At 40.4% G+C, this 17,249-nt stretch overlaps 1 protein-coding gene across 1 annotated transcript in view; it reads left to right on the top strand.

The window, feature by feature from the left end:
• RASGRP3 (RAS guanyl releasing protein 3) overlaps positions 1–17,249 on the top strand; it is a 111,792-nt gene that overhangs the window by 29,612 nt on the left and 64,931 nt on the right. The window contains exon 2 of the mRNA XM_019447715.2: positions 13,413–13,495. The gene's annotated coding sequence lies outside the window, so the exon portion shown is untranslated. The remainder of the gene's footprint in view (positions 1–13,412; positions 13,496–17,249) is intronic.

Below are 17,249 nucleotides of genomic sequence, written 5' to 3'. Positions count from 1 at the left end.
GTATTTTGATATCTGTAGTTTATTACTAACTTTGAACTACAGGGGATTGTTTTGAAGCTTGCAAAAAATTTCTGGATTTACACTTTGGGCATTCACATGTTGGTAGCAAATTAGTCCCCTGAAAAATTGGCAAGCCTGAGGAGTTTTGGTCTTTGTTATTCTGGAAAAACACTCTATCCTCTGTATGGAGGGAACTGCTGGTTTAATTCCGTAAATAATTATGAGACAAAACCCACATATGAAAGATTTCCCACATAAACTCCTCTATTGAGTAAGAGCTCACTTATTAAAAATCAAGGTTGACAGTTTAACAGGCTCATTATGGTTCAGAAATCCCCTGGGGCATTTTAACCTTTTAAAATCTTTTTTGGATGTTCATTTTGCCAAATGAGCTGACTCCCTGCCATATCTCCATTCTGCCCTGCTTGGGCTCTGATCTTAGAAAGTGTCACTCTTACTATAGCAGTAAGTCAGGCGCTACCCAAAGTCAGATAGTCCGCAGGCTTTCCTTGGAGAGGAAGATGAAGAGGACGGGGTGGGGAAATCTGCTAAGGTGAGAGGTCTGAATTCAACTAGGTGCCCAGATGGTCTGGCACCTTCGTGAGCAGCACAGGAAACAGCACGTTGGTTCAACTTCCTTGCGCCAAAGGGGGCAGCAGCACATCTATAAAATGGCTTGTACATTTTGTGATCGTTTCTGTTTCCACTCTGATTCCCTGGCTGATCATCTCAATGGCTCTGCTGTGCCCCGAACGTTGATACAATCCAACAGGTAACTAGAGTGTGTGGAGGTTTGGTCTTAAGCTACCTGCAGTCGTTTCCAATGGCTGTCTAGACAAAGCTGTTTCTGATATTCTCCATTAACCCTCACACGTCTGCCCCTCAGCATCACTTGGCACAGCAGCCCTGGCCTTTGCAGTTAAACTTAAGCATTCTTAGACAGTCTGCTTTCCTCAGAACAGGCTGCCTTGTTAACAGCTCTACCACCAAAGTGAGCCCAGGATGTGGAGAAAACGAAACCAAGATGGAGCACTGCTTTGCTGTACTCCCGGGGGCACCTGGGATGCAGCACTGTTTCCACCTGCTGGGCCGTTCTGTGCTTCCTTCCTTGCTGTTCTAGAGCCCCAGTGAAGACCTGAGTGAGAGGGCAGAGCACAGGGACTGCCAGCCTCCCCACCCCACGCCCTACCCCACCCCCATCAACTTTCCACTTGCAGTGACCTGCCCTCCAGGGTGACTTATCAGATGTTTGGGGTTTGCCACTAAAAGAAAACAAACGGTGGAATGTCCTGCCCTGCGTGCTAATGAAACGGCTGAGCCAGCTCAGGGGTTACGAGGTTTGAGAATTAGGAGAATAATGATCTTCAGTTTCTGACCTCCTGGCGCAGGCGGCAGTATTTATCAGGAGGCGCATGTGACTGGTTAAGAGACAGAGCCCCAGCTTGGAGGAAACAGCTGCTTGCGGCATGCTCCTGCATTTGGCAGCTGGACAGGCAGGGTGCTGATGTGAGGACTAGGCGACAGAACCGCCCCAGTAAGTAACTGGAGAACTTGTGTGTGTGTGTGTGTGTGTGTGTGTGTGTGTGTGTGTGCGCATTTTGTAAGGCACTGACAATTTTTAATTTTGATTTTGGTTTCCCTCTGGCACTAAAGGAGGTATATTATTTGTGTTACTTGTGTTGTCTGTTGGCAATAGCCATTTGTATTTTTACTGATTTTTTTTTTTTTTAGAACCTGTCATTTGCAGCAATGTTTTCTGACTTAAAGTGTGAATGAGGCATACTGCTTGATTCCTATCTAGGAAAACAACAAGTTGATTTCCTGGTGCCTGGGATGTTCATGATCCGTGGTGTTTAGGTTCAAAGTCAAGTTTGAGATTATGAAGTGGAGAGTGTATTAAAGTGAATTGATGACTAGGTTTGATTTTAATCAATTTTTACCATTGAAGCTTGCAAAATAGTGTTTTGAGAAATTTGTATGTCTGACTTGACCATTTCTACTCAACTTTGAAAACTCATTTAACAATGCATAACAATCTGCAATATAGAAAACTAACAAAATAATATTGAGATTTAGATTAGAAAGCATGTTTGGGTTTCAGGCAAGCTTCATAACTCATCAAAGACATATTTTCTAGCTCTTCTCTTGAACGAGCTTTTTCAACTTCGTTGCTTTGACGCTGAAGTTTTTAGTCACCCCTGGTCTTCCTTACTTTAGATAAAGAAAAGTTAGTGTTTTGATGATGCTCAGTGTCCTTCCTCTTGCCTGGATTATTAAAAAATGTTACCTGAAGTTGATTATCAACTCTGGGGGCGGAGGGGAGGGCTTCCAAATAGCTGAGATCTCTTCTTTCTCGGGTTCATTCAGTGGTGCTGGGGCTTGCTCTTAGGAGAGCACAGAGCAGGCATTATGCTGGAATTGATGTGTTGTTTGGAGACTTTTGTCCTTCTGGGGTAGTTACCAGCCAGAATGTTTCAGAAAGGAAAAGGGGAAAGGGAGAGGACAGCACCCGTAATGGATGAGGTAAACCTCTGGAAGTGACAGGTCTCTGAATCAGAGCATTGAGCGAGATAACCAAATCAGTTCCTTTTTCTGGATTGCCTGGACATTAAGGAAGGTGGGGGGAGGGGGAGTAGGTTGTTTTGATTTGAATTCTTACCAAACAGTTATTTTGCTTGTGACGAGCACAGGGCACCCTGAAGTGTGTTTGCTTCTCCAGGTGACGGATGGATTGTCAGCTATGTTCAGGCTGTCCGGTTTTCTTGCAATTTCCACCCCCTGCTTGGATGGAACACAGCTCTCCCCGCCCCACCTCCCTGCCCTGGTATGTGGAGGGCAGACTGGAAATGACCTGGGGCACGCTGGTCCCGCTGCAGTTTTCCTCAACACACTTGGTCTGGAGTAGCACACTGGCCAAAGATCTGGGGTGGAAGCACTTTCGGATGACCCTCCGAGAAAGTGGCTAGTCTGGCGCTGGGAAGTTTCTCCCCTTCTTTCCCATAAAATGGAAAAGATTCGACAAGACTCAGAGTGTTCAATGAGACAAAAAGTTATTTCTAATTCCGCCATTTCTTTTTATGACGTTTGTGTGAAGTCCTTGATTTAGCCTGTGGCCACATGGCCCAGTGACTTCCCTATTTGACTACAGGGCCCTAGCTACCCACTGGGCCACTTTTTTAGGGAGTTTGCTGCTGCTGTAGTTTCACTTTTACTGCGAGTCTATTGGAAAAGAACTATGAGGTGAAGTTGATTTCTCCAGAATAATAGAGACACCTTCAGTAAAATGGAGGGTCTCACTGGCTATCTCTAGAACAGCCTTCGGAATTATTCAAGTGCCGATATTTTGAAGGCCCACAGACTATTTTGAAAAATCCAATGATATCTTGACTTTCAAAATATCAACAGAATAATAAATAATTATTTTACATGTAGGTAGTATGTCCATAGGGTCAAAGACTTTCAGATCTGGATAGGAATTTTAGAGTGTGCAATTGAGCACATTTCAGAGTTGAGAAAATTCTAACCAATGTGTCTGGGTCAAAGTGTTAGTCGCAGAGCCAGGAAAGAGGGCTAGAGGCTTCTGCCAGGATTATTATATTATTATTATAACATTAACACTGATAATTATAACTTGAATTTATTGAGCACTTTGCCAAATGATGTGCTAAGCAAATGTATTTATTTTCTTATAATCTTCAGAGTAAGTCTATGTGCTATATATTATTATTCCAGTTTTATAGGCAAAGAAACTGAAGCTCGGGGACCCCCTTAGCTGGGCAATATGTAGCACAGACCCAATTGGCTCCTGGAATGGACACCGGAAACTGCACACATTAAAAGACTTAACGTGGAACACATACACTAATTCCACACATTTAAACTTAAAAGCTTAATGCTTAATGACATGCTTAACGGGATGCAAATGAGAATATTTCAGTGCAATACAATTAGACACACAACGTGTGTTAAGGCTCTTTCGAACGGTCCCTGGCAGGAAGGGCGAGGTTTCCCCTTGTGACAGTCCAAGCCCAGGCTGTGCAGGGTCACTGACCTGCAGCCTGTTTTTCTCGCTGAGAGTAGTTCAGTGATGGCTCCCGCATTGGTCAGAACAGCAAGTTTGAGCTTTATGATTACCCTGGAATACACCACTCTTGTTGCCCTTTCTGGCCTTTTCTCTCAGCTTTTCCTGTCACTCCTTTCCTTTGGAGGATAGCCACTCCACCTGTACCCCACACCAAATAGCTGGCTTGGTGGTGATAAAACTATGAGGCAGACCTGTACATTGTTGTTCAACCTGGAACGTTGGTTGTCCAAGTAGGGGGTGGTTGTTCATGAACAGAAGCAATGTACTCCTTTTGTTTGCTCCATTTGTTCTGAGCTGTGAGGGGAGACGGTAGGCTGGGGCACTGAGGTGAGGGAGGAAGTGTGCTTTTCTCTGCACACTTCCCCGACCTGCATATGGTCGCCATGCTTGCAGGCCATGAACCTGCAGCTTCTCTGGCTCATCAGCCAGAGACCAAGCTTTAAAGAAATCTTAAAAAAATCTCAAAATTTCATTTGGCTCTCCATATTCCTCCATGTGGTTCAATGTCAAAATTAGGACTGGCGATAAGAAAGAGCACTGAGTAATGCACATGTAGCAGAAGGGTCCTTTGCTTAATCAGGAGGAGAATTAAGTATGTAGACCAGTCATGGATGTCTTTGAGAAAGTGGTCAATGTTTTTTCAAGGCTGTTATATGACAAAATTACACATTCTGAAGATCAAGCTCCATATAGCAAGAAGGGGGAATTTTTAGTCGACTTCTCACCTACTGATGCTTCTAAAACTAAGCCCAACTCCAGAGAAATCAGCAATATAGTCTGCTAAAACAGAACCACTGGAAATTACCTCCAGTCCTTGGTGGGAATGGCTTATTTTCATGGCAGTTGGCATAGTCCAGTGGGTTATTTATACAAGAGACACATGAGACAGACTCAGAATCACTGCAGAGTCTGTAAGGTATACTCCAGAGCTGGTTTAAAGCAAGATAAAGTGTTTGGTTATCTTCTTGGGACCTTTTAGGATGAGGAAACAAAATTTGTGATGCCATGTCGGCTGCCTTTGTTTCTTTGTCTTTTCCAGACTGTGTATTCCAAAGAACCCGTTCCGGAAGAGTTAACTCCCTTGGGTCTCATTTTCCCTTTGCAGTGATCGCTCATTTACAAGCCGTAGAGTTGTTCAGCTGTTTGCATGTCACATTCCCTTTGTTTTAGGGATTTGAAAATCTGGGTTTTGTGGGGTGTTGTTGCATTTTCAGATGATCACAGCAGTCTCTCTGGAGTCCGTGGCGTAGGTTCACTGTGTTGGATCTTGAGCCCTTTTGTAGTATCGAGAAGACAGATTCCTGCATTTATGTAGGAATTTTCTGGTGTAAGGCGCTTCCTTGCACTTTGCCACAATTCTATGGAATGAGGGAGGACATCATCACCATCACCACTGTTTACAGTGAGGAAACTTAGAATGAGGGAAGGTGAATGAACTTGTCTGTGGTCATGGGACCAGTAACTGGGAGCGCTCACCTAAGTCCTCTGTCTTCTGACTCTGAATAATACCTGTAGAATTGTCCTCTGTGATCAAAAGTGCTGTAATTTGTATTATCTTCTGATGGGCAAAAGTTAAATGAGAGACTGATTTGTGATGTACCATCCCATGCATGTCAGTGATGGTATTTCCAAAGCCTACAGATATTTGGCCTCAGAAACAAGGTCAGCCTTAGTTATAGACATGGTAGTATTTGCTTGGGGTGGTATTTCTAAACAAACTTGGTAATTTTCCTCCCTGCAGATCCAACGTAAGTTGGAGTCATACTAACTACGGTATGATGTAATATTCAACTTTTATAAGGTATCTGGGTTTTTTGTTTGTTTTAGATATAAAAAACGCAGTCTGTTGTCCAGCATGCACTCCATTATCCCACAAAAATCATTATTGGAACAAAATCATGGAACAAAAGCATTATTAGAAGTTCTGCCTGGTTACATTACCCTTATTCACATGGGAAATAGTATACTCTGACTACTAGCAACAGTGTCCCCTGTGACCATTTCCCTCTGCAAAGTTATCTGCCCACTACTGAGAGAGTCCTAGCTCTCTAGAATAATTGAGACTCTTCACTACTAGTCAGTTTTCTGGTATGGTAACCCAGTTCATTGTATAACAGTGCTATCTGTATGTTGGTAAGGTCATAAAAATGACAGCACAAGTGCCTGATGATTTTATGATGCAGCTGCACATTTTAATGGCTATGGCTTTGAGGTGGGGGTGTGGGGGGACAAGGGACAGCTCTTTGACCGTAACAGCTATTACAGTGTTGTTGTTTCTTTAAAGTAGCTTTTTTTTTTTTAGTATGAATGTGAAAGGTAGCCTTCTTTTAATTTAAAAAATCCTGAACAACATTTAATTCATGAGTTGACACAAAGAGCATTTTTCCTTAGCAACTACTGTAGTAATCAGAACTTTCTGCACCTTTCAAGAAGACAAAGGGGGAAAAAAATTAGAAAGAAAGAAAGAAAGAAAGAAAGAAAGAAAGAAAGAAAGAAAGAAAAAATAAGATGGTACGTTAAAGGCTTAGCTTCCTGGATTCCAGCCTGTAGAATAGGAAGTAGCCCCTATTGTAAGTCGAGAGTTCAACTCAATATATGAATGATTTGCGTGCCTGCACATACCCTAACATCTTGGAAGTTTCTATGTGATCAAACCAGTCATTTTATTTCTTGAAGACTCGTCTATTCAAACTGCTGCTCTATCTTTACTCGTAACTTTGTGCTGCTTTAGGAGGATCTGTCCCCACCCCACAGAATATTCCAAGAGCCTTGCCTAGATCATTATGCCATTGATTTGCTTTTGCATTGTAAGTGTTGTAAGTGAATGTGTTCCAGGTACAGTCTGTGACAGAAAACTAATGATGGGGAAAATAATGTGGAAAAAAGTTTGTCATTAGTTCCAGAACTTCACTTTAGTCACTTTGCTGCTGCTTCATTGTTTCAAAAATCACAGACAAGGGGGGTACCTGGGGAGGGGGGGGCTCATTTGGCTATGCATCCGGGGTTAAGCATCCGGCTCTTGGTTTCAGCTCAGGTCATGATCTCATGGTTGATTTGTGAGTTCAAGCCCCATGTTGGGCTCTGTGCTGACAGTGTGGAGCCTGCTTGGGATTCTCTGTCTCCCTCTCTCTCTCTGTCCTTCTCCCACTCATGCTCTCTCTCCCTCTCTCTTAAAAATAAATAAATAAACATTTTTTAAAAAGTGTCTTAAAAAAATCACAGACAAGTAACTACATTTGAATGTGTTTACATGATTTTAATTGCTTTTCTTTTTCCCTTCTGAAATATTTGTACTGTGATTGAGACCTTAGCAACTGATGAACTAGGAAGGCAAGGGGCTGGAGAAGAACTTAGGCAAAGAGGCCATCAATTTGCCATGGAATCAGACTCCAAATTAAGAAAGAGAGAGAGAGAGAGAGAGAGAGAGAGAGAGAGAGAGAGAGAGAGAGAGAGAATGGGGTATAGGAGAAAGAAAGAAAGAAAGAAAGAAAGAAAGAAAGAAAGAAAGAAAGAAAGGTGAAAAAAAAGTCTGTTCAGTCATGCCTCTGTTTTGTTTTGAGAAAATAATTATTTTTCATTGCATTTAACAATTCAAAATGAGCAGAATCAATTTTCCTTGGAGACTTTTATATAAGTTCACTTTAGGAAGGTACCAGCTAGAGGTTCCTATTCAGGAACTGACACACTGGTTTGATAGAACTCTTTGGACCCAGAATCGAGGAGCTTGGAAGGACAAACAGCCTCATCTAGCCACACCCTGTCAACTTGCCTATGACTATCAAGGAGGCATGTTCTCAAATATCAAGTTAACATAGAATTCTGGAGCTCAAAAGGTACTCAAGAATTTAAAACTTTTTTAAAATGGAAGAACTGAGTATAATTTCTGGAAAAATCTGGAAAAATCATACCCTGGTTTCAATTTGACTGCACTTTGGATTCTGTCTTACTTTCAGTTCTGCTTTCTAAACGTAGAAAGTATTTCGTGTATACATGGAATGCTTGCCATTCAAAATCATATGAGTTGACAGGATGTTTTGCAGATCACTGTTTATGGCAAGGACAGTGCTCAACTGAATGGTGGTGCTCTAGGTTTCTCTGTTATCTCTTTCTCTCCCTACTCATTCAGATTCTAAGATGAATCTGTCTCTCTTTTCCTTCTGTTGTTGGCATTTATTTTTTTTTTAAGTTTATTTTGAGAGAGAGAGAGAGAGCGAGAATGAGTGGGGGAGGGGCAGAGAGAGAGAGAGAGGGAGAGAGAGAATCTAAAGCAAGCTCCATACTGTCAGCAGAGCCCAACATGGGGCTCGAACCCACAAACTGTGAGATCATGACCTGAGCCGAAATCAGGAGTCGGACACTCTACTGACTGAACCACCCAGGTGCCCCTGTAGTTGGCATTTAAACAGAATCTGCTGCTGGGAGAGGAAAGAAACTGATGTTTATTTTCACAACGTCCAGAGGTAGACATTATCATTGACATTCTTACAGAAGAGAAAACTAAATTTCAGAGAGGTTGAGTATCTTGCACATGGTCACAAGCCAGGGAGTAGTGAAGCCAGGGTTCTGGTCCTAGTCTGCCTGTAAACAAAGTGTGTGCCTTTTCTACTCAACCACACTTGTCTCTCACTATGTTTATGTTAAAATCTGGTGCTCACTATGGAAAGGGCAGCCATTCTGTGGAGTCTGGATTCTGCTGGCCTTGTCATGTAACCAACATTACATCATGCCCAATACCTAGCCATTTCCATTAGAGGAGTGCCATAGCACAAAGAGACTTCCTAGGAATCTTTGGATTTATGATTGCATCCCGCAGTCTCCTTGTAGCCTGCACCCAGAAAACACTCATCCTGTTTGCATTGTTGAGGTGTTCTCTCAGCTGTGGCATTCTGCACCGTGGGCAGGGTTCTCTTGCAGAGCCTAGCCTCTGGCTACACTCAAAAATCATTACACGATCTCAGATGATGACAAGTATAAAGAAGATCATGACTGGAGGACCTGGCTGATTAACAAGCAGTGACCGTTTGCTTTAAGTTATATTTGGTTTTTATGAGAAGTGACATAATGTTGGCATCAAAAGAAGCAATCATACTCGCTTAATAAATTGTTTCTTGGGGCCATGATTACAAATAGATAAAAGGGCAAGCAGACCTTGAAGCAGGACCAGTGGAACATATCTCATGCTATTTTAATTCTCTATGTTTTAGAAGAAATACTTCCTTCACACTCTCTTGGAAGCTGCAGGAACTGTGGTCGACTTAAGCCAGTGATGGTGGTTTTACTGTGTAAGAATTGAGGCTTTATCTTTTCAGCTATCACGATGAGTGAGAAATATATCACACATAGAATTCTGCAACTCTTTGGAATTTTCTCTCACATCAAGCTTGTGTAAGAGAGGCTAATACGTTCAAAAATTGTTTTGAGTTTTAATTCTCAGATACGGAGATTTTACTCAACCAAAAGTTATTAAAACTTCAGTAAGTACAGTCTAGTTTATGGGACTTCTTATGTGGAAGCTGGAGTTTACATTTAGGTAACAAAAGTTAAAGAAAAAAAAAGCCCCAAATATATTTTCCTACAATTAATTTGGCAAGTATTTTTAAACATATGCTTTCTGTTGCCTATTGCACTAACCTGAATAATGGCACAAACTTTACCCTGTAGGATATTACCACCTATATTAAGCATACCAATATATTTTTTAAAATCACAATAATCATAACACACAAATATCTGGTCTATAACAAAGGCTTGTGTAGAGTTTTGTGGAAGCTGGGGAAGAGAAGATGACTATTTGTGTGAGTTAAGGAATGTTCCTTAGATTTGGTGACATTTGAACTAGGTTCAAAAGGACAAGTAGCCATTGTTCAAGAAGAAAAAACTGTATTTTAAAAGTCTTCTTTCCACAAATAACATGTAGCTTGGTAGAGCTGAATCAGAGGGTACATGTTGGAAGAGGAACTGGAGAAAAGGCTCAAAGATAAGGGTATTCTGATGGCTGAGGTAGTGTTTGCCCTTCTGCAGCATTTAGATATTTTTGAGGATGATTTAAAATTAAAAAAAATCTTTTTATTATAAAACATTTCCAACATATACACAAGTAGACAGAGTAATATAATGAACCCCCATGTATTCATTACCTGACTTCAACAGTTTTTGATGACGAATCTTGTTTCATTTCTATCCCCATGCATGTTCTCTTGTTCCCATATTAGTTTTGACACAAATCTCAAACATTTAATCATTCCACTCATAAATATTTTAGTATGTATTCAGTATGTATTTCTAAAATATAAGTTTTCTTTTGAAAAATCCATAATGTAATTAATACATCTAAAATAATTAACAATTTGGGTGCCTGGGTAGCTCAGTTAGTTAAACTTCCAACTCTTGATTATGGCTCAGGTCATGATCTCACAGTTCATGATATTAAGCCCTGCATCTGGCTCTGCACTGACAGTGTGGAGCCTGCTGGGGATTCTCTCTCTCCCTCTCTCTCTGCTCTTCCTATGCTTTTGCCCTGTCTCAAAACAAACAGACAAACTTAAAAAATAATAATTCATAACTATTATTTTGGCTTGTCAAGTAAGGAAGTGATAGGAATATATTTGTAATCTAGAAAGAAAACTCTAGAGGCAATGAGGGGAATAGGTTGAATAGAAAAAAGACCAAACCAATAGAAGACTCCAGAGATGGATATGAACCAAGCCAATAGTGATGGAGAAGGTGGAAGAATTTTCAGAATACTTAAAAAGTAAATTGATAGTTTGTGAGATCAATTAGATACAGGGGTGAAGGTGAGAATGGAGTTAAGGAAAATTTGGACATTTTAACTTGCATAACCAGCATATGAATATGCCAATAACTGATACAGTGTAGGGATTCCTTGAAAAGCAATTTAGCCTGGTTTTTCATTAGCCAGAGATGTTTGGAAACAAATCCAAAAATATCTTCCTATTACCCTCAAACAAAGCTTTCAGACCTGGAACATTTGGAGTAATTTTGATTGTTCCAACTTAAAAAGTCATTAACAAAAATTAAAACATCCAGAGTAGCATCTAAAATGCTCAAGGGTCTACAGGAGCCCCTTGGACAGAGTGATGACTGAGACCTCTTTAGTTAGCACACAATAATAGTTGTAAAATCACAAAGGCTAATAAACATGATTTATTCATCAAATCCCCGAACACTAAAGGTTTGAAAGATGTAAATTTAAAATAATTGAAAGTAGTTTTTCATACCGTATGATGAAAATGTTCAAACAAACAAAAAATCTTGGAAGAATTGTACAGTGTATGTCCATATACCACCAATTCAATTTTAACATTAACAATTTATCATGTTTTCTTTTTCACATCTATTCATTTATCTTCTATCCATCCGTTGTTTCATCTTTTTTTTTTTTTCCAAAATAAGTTGCAGACAGCAGTGCACTTCATTTATAAGTACTTCATCATACATATTATTAACTGGAGTTCAATATTTGTTTATTGAAAATTCATATTTTATACAAGAGTGATTGATCTTATACATTTATTTTGCCAAAAGGCTGAGACTCAAGAAGGATTAACACAATTCATGGCCGACTCTTACTGGGTTATTGATGAAAACAAGGAGCTGTTTGAGAACTTCTTGATCCTCAAAAGTTGTGGCCATATGGAGCAGCCATACTCGACCACCAAACGGTCTTTGAGGCAATGGCAAGAATTGACTTGGCAAAACTACATGCTTCCCAGTAAATGTTAACTGAATTTGAATGTGAAGAAACTGACCCCTAGAAGCATACACACTCTGCCAGTAAATGATTGGGCAGGTATGAGAACAGATCACCTCCAACAGTTTCACACTGAGCATCCCTGCCTGCCTGTAACAACTCTGCAGAACAGTGTAACAGAGTAGATGGTTTATTAGTCAAAACTGTAGTACAGGCGATGCATTCTATCTAGACCCATCCTGAGATTACTCAAGAGGAGCCAGTTCTTGGGCAGTAGGAAAGAAGGTAACCTATTCTCACAAAAGAGAACTCTTGATTCACATATTGAGAAAAAAAAAAAAAGTACTTGTGTTCATAAGTCCTCTGACATTCTCCAGAAAGACTTCATGTGGCTTATGGTAAACAGCAAAAATAAAATAAAGCTGAAAATGATTAACGTAAGAATAAAACAAGGGCCAAAATATGTCAGTTAGTAGAATGATGGACAAACTTAGACTTAGAAAGCTTTGAAATGTTCTAAATTAAGTCAAGTTCTGACATTTTAAAACCTTCCAATTGGCTCCAGAATTAAAAATCAAGTGGAGATGATGTCTAGAAGATGCATTTGTTCAAATGCTTATTGTTGATGAAGATGTCTAGGATTCATTTGAAGACCGAAAAATTCAGTTACATAACCAGGCATTTGCTTACACAAAAGGCAGACATTCTGATACTAGGAAGAAATTTAGATGTTTGATTAACTTTTTCAGTTTCCAATTTGATGTTCAGACAACAGCCTGTTTCAGTGGTTTTCAACTGGGGACAATTTTGCCCTCTGGGGACATTTGGCAATGTCTGGAGACATTTTGGGCTGTCCCTACTGGGGATGGGGGTGGGGTACTACTGGCACCTAGTGAATAGAAGCCAAGGATGCTGCTAACCAGCCTGCAGTGCATGGGATGGACCCTACAACAAAGAATTATCCAGCTGAAGTATCTGTAGTATTGAGGTTGAAACACCCCGATCCATATATGTCAGTTATAGATCTAACTCTAGTATGCCTTGAAAACACTGTAGATGATTTACATGTGCCATTTCATCTTGTGACTTGTTGAAGAGTATGTGGTGGTGACCTATATCCTTAAGAAATGCTACTGCATTGGCACCATGGCAAAAACGGGGATGTAAAATGAACAGTCCTTCAGAATAAGATCCACAGAAAGCTGAATTGAGTGGTTGACCATACAAGTCAAAAGCACTCTTTGGTATCTAAGAGCATCAAACGTTGGCAGGCAAGAATGTAGATATTTAATTACTAAAAAAATATTCAAAGGAATTGGGGCCCTGCTGTTTAAGAGAGCGGGGGAAGGGATCATTAGATCCTAAGTCATAGGACAGTTCATCCTGGGACTTCTCCCTCTGGGACTTGGAGAGCTCATTTCTCTGCTTCCTTCTTTCCTCTTCAAAATCTCAAGAAGGAGAACTGACTGTGTCAGAAGCAGGTGGATTAGATAAACTCCTGTTGGCAACCTGATGATTATGTCTCTGATTTATGTTCTTCTTCATCTTGCCCTTGGTAATTATATACTCTATGTTTACAACCACGTTCTCTTCCTTTCTTCATTCATGTTCCAACAGGTGCTCAGACCCTTGGTTAGTCCTTCCTCCTCCTGATTCCTTAACGTCTTCTTCTCTACAAGATCATCCCCATCAGGATACAGGTATGTTTCGGCAGCTCTCATCTTGTAAAAATGTCCCTTGATCCCCCCATCCACTGCCAATCTCTCTTCGATTCTAGACAGAGTTATTAAATTAATATTCTCCACAAGCTGTCTTTGTTTCTTGATCTGCCATTTACTCTTCAGCTCACAGCAACCTGGCTTCTGCCCACAGCTCCACTAAAGCTGCTCTTGTCAAGGTGACCACTAACCTCCTTGTAGCAAAAATTTAAAAAGCAGAGTTTCCCATCTCTCTTGTTTGACCTCTCTCAGTAGCATTCAACACAGTTAATGGTTTCAGCTTCCATAAGCATGTCCTTCTCTTGGCCTCATGGAGCAACTTGCTTGACATTTTCCTTCTGTCTCTCTGACAACTCCTCATGACGCTCTGCTGCTTTACCTCCTTTTTCTGACCTCTAGATGTTGGAATGCTCAAGGTGGAATGCTCTTGTCCTTTCTCTTTATACTTTCCTCCTAAGTGATCTGAATCATTTATGTAGCTTTAGATTCTGTTCATATGGGGACAATTCCCCAAATTAAATTCCATCTCAGATCTTTCCATGTTTGTTTAAATAACTACACCTTGAGACCTGCACCCAGGAGTTCCACAGGCATCTCAACCTTAACACATTCTTTTTTGGTTTTAATTTATTTATTTTTTTATTTTAGAGAGAGTGTGAGTGGGGGAGAGGGGCAGAGAGAGAGAGGGAGAGAGAGAGAGAGAGAGAGAGAGAGAGGGAATCCCAAGCAGGCTCCATGCTCAGATCCATCCCACAACCCTGGGATCATGATCTGAGCCCAAATCAAGAGTCAGATGCTCAACCAACTGAGCCACCCAGGTGCCCCTCAACCATCGCACATCTTAAGCACTCCTGCCATCCTGCCAATCTTCTCTATCTCAGTTAATGGAGTTATAATTCTGATGATTTTTCAGGCCTTTCAGTCTTTCACATCTCTTACTAACTTAATCTCCAAGTTCCAACTCTTCAAAGAGATCTGTCCTTGCTACTTACCTAAAATAATTGCTCTTGTCATTCTCTATCTTAGCATACTGGGTGAGTTTTCATTCCTAGCTCTTATAACAGCTTGTAATTATATATCGGTTTGTCTACACCATTGGGCAGGGATCGGGTCTCTTTTGTTCACCAGATACCCAGGCCCTGGCATAATATCTGGAAGGTAGAGGTATTGTGTTCAGTCATTATTTTTTTAATCAGTAAAGAACTATTTGGATACTAAGCCTAAACAGACACTTACTTTTATCCTGATGAGATAAGAATCAGATCCTTTTGGGGCACCTGGGTAGCTCAGTCGGTTAAGGATCCTACTCTTGATTTCTGCTCAGGTCGTGATCTCACAATTCATGAGTTCAAGCCCTATGCTGGGCTCTGTGCTGACAGCACAGAGCCTGCTTAGGCTTCTCTCTTTCCCCTCTTTCTCTGCCCCTCCCCTGCTCATTCTCTCTCTTGCCCTCTCTCTCAAAATAAATAAACTTAAAAAAAAAAGAGTCAGATCTTTTTTTTTCTGTTTGAATCACACTTTTAAGTGGATTAACAGATAATAGTTACACATCATTCAGAAATAAAAGAGAAAAAAGTTAATCTTTAATAAATGCTTGTTGATTGGTGAATTGATTGAGTAGCTAATCGAAAATTTACTTAATTTCTTTGTAATCCTATTTATTTACAACAAAGAAATAATACTACTAACTCTTTTTCAGAATTATTTTGTAGAGTGAAGTTAGATTATTGCCCTCTAATTCCTTTTGAAGAAAGACATTAAATAGGCACACAACCCCATTCGAGATGGTGCAGAGATTACATGTATTATCAATTTCCTTTGTCTGAGAACTGCAGTGCACTGATGTCTGAACTCTTGTGGTTTGTGGGTCAACAAAATGTCATCCTGCTTCTTTGTCATAAGCCCCAGAACTGCTTCAGATGCCCAGTACCCACCAACAAGGGATTTTAGCTTCTTACTAAAACCTCATTATCATCTTAGGCCCCTGAATACAAAAAATATTTTGACAAAGGGAGATGATTGGTTAGGAGTCATATTTGTACAAAGAACCAAAGTCTCTTAAAATTAGATTGCTGAGTAGAAATTCCATGACAGACGGCAGATAGCTGCCTCATTTCTCCAAGTCTAAGTGGCCAAAGGCTGCTTCATGTTGGAAAAGTTATACTTTTTAAGACAGATGCATTAGTTCAAAATCAGCTTTCTGACACATGTACTTTTTATGTCCCAGGGACCCCAGTATGAGGCTGGATTCTCTGGAAGCTCACTGTGATGATGTGTTTCCCTTCCTTCCATGAACTCACTGTTTAAACTTGGGCAAATTATGTTATCTATTTGGCCTTGGGGCTCTCCTTTAGAAAGTGAGGTAGTTTACCTGGTGAATAAAAGGTCCCCTTGAAAAGTAGAAATGTTCTCTGTCTCTCCTGCACCACAATCTCTTTCTCTTTTTAGAACTACAGGGTTTCTTTGTAGTAGACAAAAAAGGCACTATCAGAAGACTTGAATGAGCACAATGATGAAATCAGGTGTTTAGAGACCAGGCCTTGCAGCTGCACTGACCCAGTAAATAACCCTTCCTTGGTTTCTGGTTTCTCCTTTTAGAGCAATAAACAACAACAAAGGAAGAATACCAGCTCAACTTGTATAGTCTCTAGTTACCCAAGTGACTCATTATCTAAGTGCCGGAAATTATCCACAGGAAGCTATCCTGAAAGCCCACAGTGATGAGTACCTGTGTATTACTCAAATCTGACATGGAGGAGTAAGCTGTTACTAGCTGTAGTCAATAGATCCAAAGCAACATAGGGAGGAAGTGGGGGAGAGTGAAACTAGATATTCACTATAATGTGAGGAATCTAAAAATGTATTCTCCACTAAGCATGGGTAGGTACATTTTTAAAAATATATAGATGTTCCAGTATACGTTCTATTTTCCCTTAATCTTTCCAGAATCTGCAAAGTAAAGCGTTGAGAGGGTATTGGCACCAAGTCCCATGCTGTTTGGGAATCATTAATGAACATCTATTTTACAAGAACTTTTCTACAAAAGGAAAACACAGAAATCTGAGGGAATTGCAAAACTTGGAAGTAATCTAGACATTATAAGCATATTATAAATGGAAATAAGTAATAATCTGCTAGCCAAATCAAGCCTGACAAATGCTGTAGAAATTCTCAAACTTATTGCCTTGCTTGGGTGGGAGGTGAAGTTTGTCTTGCGATCTGAACCTACTTTTTGAATGAAAATATGCCAGAAGGCATAGTAGCTGTGGTTCTTCTTTGTTTAATCCATGAGTAGTAACATTCTGAAGACCTGTACAATGAAGAATCCCCCTTAACCTTTGCTTAGCATCTGTAATGTCAAGAGGGAGCCTGATGTGTCTGAATTCGGGGCTCACAAATGCAAATATCTGCAGGCCAAGAAGACACTATAATGAGTGAAGTAGATTGGGATAAGAATCTTCTTTATAAATCTACTTCCTTATAAATCTGCTAAAAAGAAAAGGCACATAAATGGCAATGACCCTTGGCCTCAGCTGGGGAAACAATAGAGGGTAGTTGGAACTTTGGGGAACTGGAAGGCAGTCGCTACTCAGCTCCAGCCAGATGTTGCCTCATGGGGCAGATAAGATTTCTCCACAAGAATCTAGAAAACTGGATTTTTAAAAGGTAAAGTCTGGATTTGTACATTTTGCAAATAATGCAAAGATTTTGAAACTTTGTGAGGGCCTAACAAAAA

The sequence above is a fragment of the Panthera pardus genome, unplaced genomic scaffold (genome assembly GCF_024362965.1).
Source record: "Panthera pardus isolate Hobbes unplaced genomic scaffold, ASM2436296v1 HiC_scaffold_26, whole genome shotgun sequence".
Lineage (NCBI taxonomy): Eukaryota > Metazoa > Chordata > Mammalia > Carnivora > Felidae > Panthera > Panthera pardus.
Note: the sequence above shows the minus strand (reverse complement) of the source record. Positions and strands in the feature narration are given on the sequence as shown.